Source organism: Solanum tuberosum, unplaced genomic scaffold, assembly GCF_000226075.1.
Source record: "Solanum tuberosum cultivar DM 1-3 516 R44 unplaced genomic scaffold, SolTub_3.0 scf00142, whole genome shotgun sequence".
NCBI lineage: Eukaryota > Viridiplantae > Streptophyta > Magnoliopsida > Solanales > Solanaceae > Solanum > Solanum tuberosum.
In genome coordinates this window covers 469,722-481,843 of record NW_006239067.1, presented here as the reverse complement: position 1 = coordinate 481,843, position 12,122 = coordinate 469,722, and positions in this window count along the sequence as shown.

Sequence of the window (12,122 nt, the reverse complement as noted above, 5' to 3'; positions counted from 1 at the left end):
GGTTCATGTGGAATTATGGACATGAACAACTCAACTAAGGGATCTTAATAGCAATAAGGAAACTCAGTACTCAGAATTCAAGACTCAAGAACTCAAAACTTTTAATTCAACGATATTTCTCCTCTCAAAAATACTCAATTCATAGGGTTCATGCTGAAATATAGACATGAACGAATCAACTCAAGAATTTTAATGCATAACATATAGCAATTCAATTAATAGGAATAGAATTTAAAAAAGAAACAGGAACTCTAGAACTCAAATCAACTCATCTAAAAAATACTCAAATCAAGGGATAGAATCCTAGATTACTCTTTTACTAATTTGAAAGTAAATGTAGGGTGTGAGGACGAACTAGTCCAACACTATGATAGCCTTACATACCTGGAAGATAAATGGCTCTTGAAGAATCTTGAAAAAGAACTTGATTAGAAGCCTTGAAACTCTAGCTTCAAGGTAAACAATCAAGAGAACCTTTCTTGAGATTCTTGAATTAGTTTCTTGAAATTTCTTGAAGAAGAATCTTGAAAAAGATGGAAAGAATCTTGAATAGAGTCTTCTACTTTGATTTTTCCTTAGGGTTTTACCTTAGGGTTTGAGAGAGAAGAGAATGATGAATTAAGAGATGAAAATATAATTGTTTTGGGTCTTTAATTAGTCAAGAAATTCGTTTAAGGTTTTCTTAGAGGTAAAAAGACAAAAATGACCTTTTTTATTGTTTTCCCGTTGGCTAATTCGTCACTGCATTGTATCAGGTTACTAAAATGGTCATAACTTTTTACTCAAAAGTTGGATTGTTGCGAAATTTGTGGCCTTGGAAAGAATATTCAAATACCTTTAATTTGATAGGTTTTGAGCCACGTAACTCTTTATATTCTAAGAGATATTGTTATTTCAAGTTGACCCAATTATAATCTTACATCAAAACTTAATCGGTAAGGAAACTTTCAACCCAACTTTATGCTAGGAGATTCTAGTGACCTTAATTGATATCCAAATTCATTCACACACTAAATAATTTACCTTTACATATATGGGTAATTTAAGAATCACCTGTTACAATCATATTCATAAATGAAGAATGATTTGAGTCTTAACTTAGAAATTTTTGGAATGTTACATTGTTCATGAGCGTGAAGCGTGCCACATTTATGAATAGAAAGCTATTAGATGTTTAGGAAATTCTACTTCTTTCATCATTCAAAAGTCATGCGATAGAGTTTAACTCTATGTCTCCCTCCTAATCTTTATATGATTATTTTTTATGATAAGAACTCTCGAAGAGCATATGTGAGAAGGAATGCGAATGAGAATGTGGAACAAGAAGCACCTCAAGCTCCTTAAGTTACGACTGACCCTTTGGCCGAACATGTGACTAATGGGGAGCTTAGGGCTTCTTTTCAAGTGTTGGCCTGAGCCATGATGACTCAAGCCAATAGGGAGGTTGTGGTCCTCGTGAACCCAAATGAGGGTACAATGAAAACTAGAGTAAGATACTTCACTCGGATGAATCCTCTGGAGTTTCATGGTTCCAAAGTTGAGAAAAATCCTCAAGAGTTCATTGACAATGTATACAAGATGTTGATGATCATGGGACTGACGCCGGTGGAAAAAAGAGGAATCAGTCGCTTATTAACTTAAGGGTGTTTCTCAAGTTTGGTTCAACCAATGGAAGAAAGAGAGGGTGGTTAATGTGGGTCCCTTGATTGGGAAAAGTTTAAGGTTAGTTTCCTTTATAGGTTCTGTCCTCTTGAGATGAAGGAGGCAAAAGTACTTTAATTCATTAAACTTCATCAAGGGAATATGAGTATGAAGGAGTATCCCTTGAAGTTCACACAATTGTCTAGGTATGCTACTACTATGGTTGCCGACCTAGGGAAAGAATCATCAAATTTGTTTTGGGTATGATTTGCATGCATGCCTTATGGAAAGATGTTTCAAATATGTTTTAGCTTGGGGTTGATGTTCCTCTTTGTTTATATGTTTTTGATGATGAAGTTGTATTCTTGTTGGGTTGTTAGATCGCTTCCCCTACTGTAACACCCCGTACCTAAAACAAGGTAATGAACCAAAAATTCAGAACCTATAGGTGCCATTCACGAGGACCAAAGATAGTCCGTAGGTGGAGTTTGTGGATTGGCCACTCAGAAATTTCCCAGGCCATGAATGACGACTGGACCTATGGACCGTAGGTCGATTGATGATCCGTGGTCCAGGGGTCCGTCAATGGCCAAAATTCTCTGTACTTAGTGACAGTGTGCAGGACGGACCGTAGGTCCACCCACGGTCCGTCGGTGGGGTCTCGTGGGTCAGCAGCTGGCAGTTATTTTCAGGGTTAGTTGGGTCTTTTCCTAATTAATTGGTTCCTATACTATGTCATTTTGCCTACATTTAGAACCCCCTATATAAGACTTTTTACCCCCAAATTCACCCCACTTAATTCATTCTTCCAAAATCCCAAAAGAAAACCAAAACCACCTCTCAAATATTCTCTCTCTAGAACTTGAAGAAGAAGAAAAAGAAGAAGATTCAACTAGGGTTTGAAGCTAAGGATACAAATTCTCCATTGAAGATAGCCAATTGGACTTGAGGTATGGTCGCTTCCATCTATTGGTTCCTTCCACCCATGGAGTCCCCAAATTCCTCTTTTTCAAATGGTAGAATTCCCCAATTAGCTAGGGTTTTCTTCAATCACCATGAGTTCTTTTGATTATTTATTTAAATGGTTTAATTATGTCTAAATATGCATGAATTGATGATTTACGATGTTTCCCCCATGAACCCATGCAAAACCCCATGTTTTCCCAAATTGTGATCTCCTAGCGTTGGGTTGTTGATTATGAAAGAGAAGTTTTATGATCTAAAGCATGATGTAATAAAATTACATAAATTTATGATAAAATCCCTATCTAATGTTAAAATTCTAGATTTGGTGATTGAAAGTAGTTTTAAACCTTGAAAGGGCAAAGTATGAGTTATGCATGATCTTATGAAACCTATGTAAATGCTTTAAGGGTGCTTTGAGAGTAAAGTGACAATGATGTTTTTGTTGTGTTGTTGAAATGATATTCTCATAAAACACTCACAACCATAATGTGAAAGGTTTTCTCACATAGAAAGGATTCTTAGGTTGAAAGGTTATTCTCACCTAATTGAATCAATGAATAAGAGCTATTCTAATGAACTAGCTTGGATAAACAAGATGATATGTATTTCCATGGATAATGAGAATAAGTAAGACAATACTATTCCGTGGGAATTATTCTTAGCACCGAGTGGATATGGACATTGAGATGGAAGCTCTCCCGTTAGTAGAGGTCGGGTTTCTAGAAGAAGTCTCATGAGATGGAAGCTCTCCCGTTAGTAGAGGCCGGGTTTCTAATAGCAATCTCTTTATCCCATAACTATGTGCCCCCATAGATTGATTAGCTAGTGGATTCACTTAAGCTAGATGTTCATGGTTCTACCTTAGGCAAGTAGAACAACCCTTTTTGGTGTGGGAAACACCGGGTGATCATGTTTTAGCTTACATGATCTCTATATCGGTTAAGGCTAATTCTCTCACAATAAGATGATTAATGAACTAAGGTTACTTAAAGAAGTATCTTTCATGTGTTCAAAGACTTAAAGATGATTTAACTTGCATTGACCATAATGTTTTGACTTGTGTTTTCTAACCCTCTTATATCATGTTTTATTGGTCAAATTGCATGTCATGAATGAAATGTCCTTCTTAGCATGTTTTAAATGTTTTTATGCATAGTTATCATACTTAGTGCATTTTTGTACTAACACATACTCTTGCCGACATTTTTCCCAAATGTAAGGTCCGACAGGCAGGGTTTCCATTATAGTGGCTAGAGCTTGGACTTTAATTCTTTCCGAGCTTGGTGAGTCCTCATGGTTCGAGGATGGACTTTCCTTATTGTAGTTTCACTTTCGTATTTCCTTTTTGAACATGATGTATGGGCTAGGCCCACTTTCATTCTATTGTAATAGGTGGATATATTGAGACATGAGTTAGACTTCCATTTTCTATAAAACTCTTTTTGGACTTAAATGTTGTTTTAATCTTTATTATTCTAGTACTTTATATTATGATATGCTAAGTGGATTATATGGAGTCTTTCGGGGTTCTATATGCCATGTTACATCTAGGGGGTACCCTTGGGTCATGACACCTACCCTCTTTGTGTTGCCTTGAGTCCCATTCGAGGAAGAATGTCCTCAAGGAGGAGATATTGTAACACCTAGAAATTTAAGAAAGAAAAAAAAATTATGGACTGAAGTCTAATTTTACGAGTTCCATCTACGGACCGTAAAAGCTTCTACGGGCCATAGATGGCAACCGTAGAAAGAGGGAAAATATTTTTTTTCAAAAAAAGTCCCAGTACCCTTTTAGAATTCATCAGGACTACCCGTCATCCTATGTACGAGTCGTAGATAGGTCTCGTAAGTAAGTCTCAGACTTAGTGAAATTTTATGGATCAAAGTTGAGTTCTACGGCTAGGGTCTACGAACAACAGAAAGTCCTACAGACCTTATAAGAGTTTTGTCAAAGTTGGGTAAATTTTAAGGTCCCAGTACTTGGTATATGGTTGACCTGAACTGACCGTAGAAAGTCTACGGTTCGTAGGTCTGACCTGTAAACTAGTTCGGCAATTATTTTTTAAGGGACTTTTAAGTCTTTTCCCTAATAATTTTAAATCAAAAACCTGTCATTTTGTCTTCTACCCTAAGCCCTATATAAGTTTTAGGACCTAAAACTACAAATTTCAACCTGATTCTCCTATTTCCCCAACACATAGCTAAACTCATCCTCCCCGAATTCTCTCAACCTAAAGAAGAAGAAGAAGATATAGGGTGCCATTCAAGTCTCTAATTCACCATCTTTCTTGGGCTTTCAATGTCAAGGTATGTGTGTATTCTCCCATGGAGTCCTTTCCTTCATGGGGTCCCCAAGGATTTGAACTTCCCAATTCAATTTCAATTGATCAAATTAGGGTTTCAATTCAAAAAATGTGAGTTTCATCCTATTATAGTTTATTATGGTTGATTAAGTATTCTAATGCATTATTTGATGTTAATCTATGATATTTAGTTGAAATTGCATTTACCCATGCCTCAATTATTCTTTCAGCCATGATCCTATGATGAACCCATCAACTATTAACTATGAACTATGAATTTTGGAAGTATGCATGTTCTTATGAAATGATTATAAATGATTTGGGAATACTTTTAAAGGAAAGTATCAATGCTATTGTGAAAAGATTTCTCACATACTATGATGATCATTATTGTGAAAGGTATTTCTCATAAATAAATTCACGTTGGTGAAAGATTTTTTCATCCATGTTGAATTATGTTTAAGGAGTTTTTCTATGTTTTGATCTTGAAACTTATGGATTGGTATTGATAATTGTCTTTCCTATGTTAAAATGATATTTGACTTTTATCTATTCGTTGGGATTTAGACTTAGTACCGAGAGGGCTTTGAGGTTGAGGCTTAAATAAAGTAGTCTTTAGTAGCAACCTCTAGTCCCAAACTATGTGCCCCCTAGGATTGTCTTAAATGACCTAACTAGTGGATCCACTTTAATAAATGATGATATGTACAGATTCTACCTTGGCAAGTAGACTCCCTTCTTTCGGTATGAGGGATATACCAAATTACATGATATATCTCTCATGGTCTTACTATCCGTTAAGCTAATGTCCCACTAAATGCTTATGTTTTCTTCAAAACTTCCTCAAGTCCTTTATGTTAATATGAATTTGACCAAGTTTTATGATTCTCATGTCATTTATTCTTTAAATATTTTTAAAATGTCTCAATATGATCATGTCTGAGTGTTTTAAGTCATTTATGCTATGTTAGTGTGGGCATTTTAATATTACAAAGAAAAATCCATATATTGAATTGCCACATTGACAATTTTGCCGTTCAAGTTGCCTCTAAGGCATTACTGCCTCTATTCATTGCTGCTGTTGGTGGACATTTTCTTTACTGCTTCTTCATTGGCAGTTAGAGAATGCACACATTGACTTTTGTCCGTTGAGTTGCACTTACACGTTGAGGGGAATTTGTTGCCCACATTATTCTTTACTCTTAATTCCTCCATTAGACCTTGTAACCTATGTAACTCCTAAGGCCATTATCTTCACTATTTACTGCACCATTATCTTCCTATTTATTCCTAGGAAGACTTCTTCTACTATAAATAGTGGTGGTCTTCATTTGGTTTAGGAACATAAGAAAAAGATAGAGAGGAAAAAGTTAGTCACAAAAGAGAGTTCATATTAGTTGAAGGGAGGTGTTCTATTTGTGGAGCTTTGGACTCAACTCTTGTCCAGAGTTGTTGAGTTATACTTTGTGTTAAGGTTGTTGCATCCTGGAGGGGACAAGTCAAGAAGGACTATTGCTGGACCGGTGAAAAACATTTGTTGCAGTGGGCTTGAATCTCCTTAAAGAGAGCGAGATATCCGTGCCTCAGCCTGAAGAGATTTTTATTTCTTCAATTTATTTTCAGTTGTACTCTTGTAATTCTATTATTTTGTAAGTTTTCACTGTCAATTTTAAGGAGATTTATAATGGCTACAATTGAAAAAACCGCGGATGTCAAGATTGGAGACCTTAACAAGCCATTTCGGTTCAATGGTAACCATTTCAAGAGATGCAAGGGTAAAGTATTTTTCTACTTAAGTCTTCTCAATGTTTCTTATGTGTTAACAGAGAGGAATCCTAATAAAGTAGACATCACCTCTATGAATGATGATGAAACTATTTCTCATCTAGAGAAAGTGGAAAAGTACGATGGTGATTCGTATAAGTGTCGGTATTATATTCTTAATTGTCTATCTGATAATTTTTATGATTATTATGATAGAAGTAACTCTAGTGCAAATAAAATTTGGAAAGCATTGCAGAGTAAGTATGATATCGAAGAGACTGGAGCGGAAAAATATGTCGCTAGTAGATTTTTTCGTTTCCAAATGGTGGACAATAAATCAGTGGTAGACCAAGCTCAAGATTTTATAATGATTGTTGGAGAGCTTAGATATGAGGAGGTAAAAATTGGAGACAACCTTATTGTTTGTGGCATAGTAGATAAACTTCCACCTTCGTGGAAGGAATTTCAAAAAACTATGCACCACAAACAAAAGGAAACCTCCCTTGAAACCTTAATAATGAAAATTCGTATGGAAGAAGAGGCAAGGGGGCAAGATGCACTTTTACAAAGAGAAGAGAGCAACATCACAACGAAGGTAAATTTAATTACTTCAAACAATGCTACTCCTGAATCTCACAAAAATACTTCTTTGAAGCCTAAGAAGAAAAAATTCAAGAAAAATAATGGTGAAAATAACCAAGCACAAAATCAACAAATTCAAGATAAGAGTCTGTGCTTTGTTTGTGACAAGAGTGGGCATATTGCTCGATTTTGCAGATTTCGAAAACGTGGTCCTAACCCTTAGGCAAATGTTACCAAAAAACTTTTTGTGGCAATGATTATCGACATAAACATGGTTGAGAGTGTTGATGGATGGTTGGTTGATTCTGGTGCAAACCGTCATGTCTGTTATGACAGAGACTGGTTTTAAAAATATACTCATTTTGAGGAGCCCAAAATCATCATGCTTGGTGATTCTCACACAACTCAAGTGCTTGGAACGGGAGATGTCGAATTGTGTTTTACTTCTGGAAGGGTATTAACTTTGAAAGATGTACTTTATACTCCTTCTATGAGGAAAAATTTGATATCTAGTTTTCTTCTTAATAAAGCAGGCTTTAAACAGATTATTGAATCTGATTAATAAGTAATTGTGAAGAAGGGTATTTTTGTGGGGAAGGGGTATGCTTGTGGTGGGATGTTCAAACTAAATGTAGAAATGAATAAAGCTTCTACTTCTGTTTATATGCTTTCTTCTATCAATTTTTTGCATGCTCGTTTGTGTCATATTAATGATCGTTATGTTGGAATCATGAGTAGTTTAGGATTAATCCCAATGGTTAAAAAGAGTTTTAAAAAGTGTGAGGCTTGTAGTAAAGCCAAAATCACTAAAAGGCCTCATTTCCAAGTTGAAAGAAAAACAAAATTGTTAGAATTAGTTCATACTGATATTTGTGAACTTGGTGAAAATTTTAACTCGTGGAGGTAATATATATTTTATCACTTTTCATTGATGATTTTTTCTAAGTTTACATCTGTTTACTTGATGAAAAATAAAGTGATGCTTTTAGAAAATTTTAAAACGTATCTCCATGAGGTTGAAAATCAGTTTGGAAGAAAAATAAAAAGAATTAATAGTGATAGAGGCCGTGAATATGAGTCAAATGAGTTTAATTCTTTTGTTAAATCATTGGGAATAATTCATGAAACTACTCCTCCTTATTCTCCTTCATCTAATGGTGTAGCGAAAAAGAAAAATAGAATTTTGGTTGAATTGACTAATGACATGCTTATTGAATCACATGCACCTTTAAATTTTTGGGGTGAAGCTATTTTGACTGCTTGTTATGTTTTGAATTGTGCGCCTCATAAAAAGTCTAAATTGACATCTTTTAAATTGTGGAAAGGTTACATGCCAAGTTTGGGATATCTAAGAGTTTGGGGTTGTCTAGCCTTTGTGAGGCTAATGGATCCCAAGATTACAAAGTTGGGTAAGAAAGTTACTACTTGTGCTTTTCTTGGTTATGCTTCAAATAGTACAGCTTGTAGATTTTTTAATCTTGAAGATAATGTTATAATTGAATCAGGTGATGCTATTTTTCATGAAAATAAATTCCCTTTTGATTCTAAAAATAGTGGGGGTCAAAGGATTGAACAAAATATTTTGTCACTACCTAGTTCTTCTACTTCCACTTTGAAAAATAAAGAAATTGATGATTTTGAGTTAAGAAGAAGTAAAAGAGCTAGAGTAGAAAAAGATTTTGGTCCTTATTTTTGTGTGTTTAATGTTGGAGATGACCATCTCACTTTGAAAGAAGCATCATCTTCACATGACTCCATTTTTTGGAAAGAGGTTCTAAATGATGAAATGGAATCACTGATTTCTAATAAAACTTGGAAGTTAGTTGATTTACCGCCGGGTTGTAAAAAAATTGGTTGCAAATGGGTCTTACGAAAAAATTAAAATTGGATGAATCTATTGATAAATATAAGGCTAGACTAGTTGCAAAAGGTTTTAAACAACTAGAGGGCCTAGAATTTTTTTATACTTTTTCACCGGTAACAAGAATTACATCCATAAGACTTTTAATTGCTATGGCTGTAATTTTTGATTTGCAAATTCATCACATGGATGTAAAAACTGCTTTTTTAAATGGAGACCTAAATGAGGGAATTTATATGGATCAACCCGAGTGTTTTGTTGAAGTAGGCCAAGAAAGCAAAGTATGTAAACTTACTAAATCCCTATATGGCTTGAAACAGGCACCAAAACAATGGCATGAAAAGTTTGATTCCTGCATGATTGAAAATGGTTTTAAAACAAATGAGTGTGATAAGTGCATATATCATAAGTCTTGGAATAATTCACATGTGATTATTTGTCTATATGTTGATGACTTATTGATCTTTGGCTCTAACATTAATGTTATTGATAAAGCTAAAAATATTCTTAGAAGCCATTTTGATATGAAAGATCTTGGGGAGGCAAATTTTATTCTTGGAATAAAAATAACAACATGAGATGGAATTTTCCTTAACCAGTCACATTATGTTGAGAAAATTTTGAAAAAATATAACTTTCATGATTGCAAGCATGTTGTAACTCCTTTTGATTCTAGTGTTCACTTATTTCCTGTTGAAAGTGAAAATGATGCAATAAATCAAAAGGAATATGCTAGCATAATTGGAAGTTTGAGATATGTGACTGATTGCACTAGGCCTGATATTGCATATACAATAGGAGTACTTGGCAGGTTTATAAGCAAGTTAGGTAATGAACATCGGCAGTCTATAACAAGAGTTATGAGATATTTAATTGGAACAAAAAATTGTGGTTTGTTCTATAAAAAATATCTTGATGTACTTGAAGGCTTTTGTGATGCAGATTGGAACACTTTATCATGTGATTCCTGTCCTACCACTGGTTATGTCTTTACTTTAGGTGGTGGTGCTATTTGTTGGAGATCAAAAAAGCAAACTATAATTGTTAACTCTACCATGGAGGCTGAACTAATTGTTTTAGCTTCAGCTAGTGAGGAAATGAATTGGTTAAGAGATTTATTATTTCAAATACCTTATTTTGAAAACCAATTCCTCCTATTTTAATTCATTGTGATAGCACCGCTGCAATTGGTAGAGTTCAAAACTGTTATTACAACGGTAAATCTAGACCTATAAGGAGGAAACACAGTAATGTAAGATTGTATTTGACAAATGGTACCATTAATGTTGATTATGTCAAATCGTGTGATAATCTTGCACATCCTCTTACTAAGGCCTTAAAAAGAGAGAAGGTTTGGAGCACATCGAGGGGGATGGGATTGAAGCCTATAAATCCTTGAGTCATATATGAGGAAACCCAACCTAGGGACTAGAGATCCTATAACCAGGTTCAAAGGGAAAAACTAATCATATGATGACTTGTTGTGAAAAATGCACTATCTTTTTATTCCCTCCTTATGACGTGAGTGCATTGTTTCCTGTAGTGATTTGTGAAGGTTGAGTTGATAAAACTCTTAATGAATATATGTAGCCCGTATGGGTGGAGTGTTAAGCTTACAGGAGAACTCTCGACTAATTTCACATAGATGAGTGTGGAAGTAGGTCGCTTCCTATGAGAATTGGGCTTATTCTCATATGCACTCATTAAATCGGGATAACACAAGGCTGTAACGTGCTGGCTTTAAAGCTCATGTCAACACCTTGATTATTATGTGTGGACAGTGATATTTTATTTCCCTCAAGGAGTCATAGTTCAAGTCTGAGACCACTACGACTCTGGAGTAAAAATTATTGTTTCACTAAATGAAAGTTCAATGCAGAGCACACATTCATTATGCATAGTAGTCTTCCTTCAGCTGATAGACTATCTTGGTTAATATTATAATGAGTGGGGGATTATTAGTGTAGGCATTTTATTATTACAAAAAAAAAATCCATATATTGAATTGTCGCATTAACATTTTTTGTCGTTCAAGTTGCCTCTAAGGAATTACTGCCTCTATTCATTGTTGTCGTTGGTGGACATTCTCTTTACTGCTTCTTCATTGGAAGTTAGAGAATGCACACATTGACTTTTGTTCGTTGAGTTGCACTTGCACGTTGAGGGGAATTTGTTGCCCACATTATTCTTTACTCTTAATTCCTCCATATTACCATGTAACCTATGTAACTTCTAAGGCCATTATCTTCACTATTTACTGCACTATTATCTTCCTATTTATTCCTAGGAAGACTTCTTCTACTATAAATAGTGGTGGTCTTCATTTGGTTTAGGAACATAAGAAAAAGATAGAGAGGAAATAGTTAGTCACAAAAGAGAGTTCTTATTAGTTGAAGGGAGGTGTTCTATTTGTGGAGCTTTGGACTCAACTCTTGTCCAGAGTTGTTGAGTTATACTTTGTGTTAAGGGTGTTGTATCCTGGAGGGGACAAGTCAAGAAGAACTACTGCTGGACTGGTGAAAAACATTTGCTGCAGTGGGCTTGAATCTCCTTAAAGAGAGCGAGATATCCGCGCCTAAGCCTGAAGAGATTTTTATTTCTTCAATTTATTTTCAGTTGTAATCTTGTAATTCTGTTATTTTGTAATTTTTCACTAACATGCTATAATTCCTATGTTTATACATATTGTTTCATACTTAGTACATTCCATGTACTAATGTACACTTGTACCTATATTGTCTCACTAATGTAGGATTTCGACGCTCCTACCTCCCATACTTGTGGCAAGTTTATCCTTTGGGGTTTTGAATATTGGTGAGTCATCATGTTCCGCGGACCGAGACTCTTTTAATTCGTTTATGTCATTTCTGTTTTTTGACTTTGTATGTGATGTATGAGTTACATCCTAGTCACTTTCCTTATGATGTATTAGATGGCTTTGACACTTATGTTAGACTTCTGCTTGTCAAACTCCTTTGATGTATAAATTCTATCTTTTAAAGTCT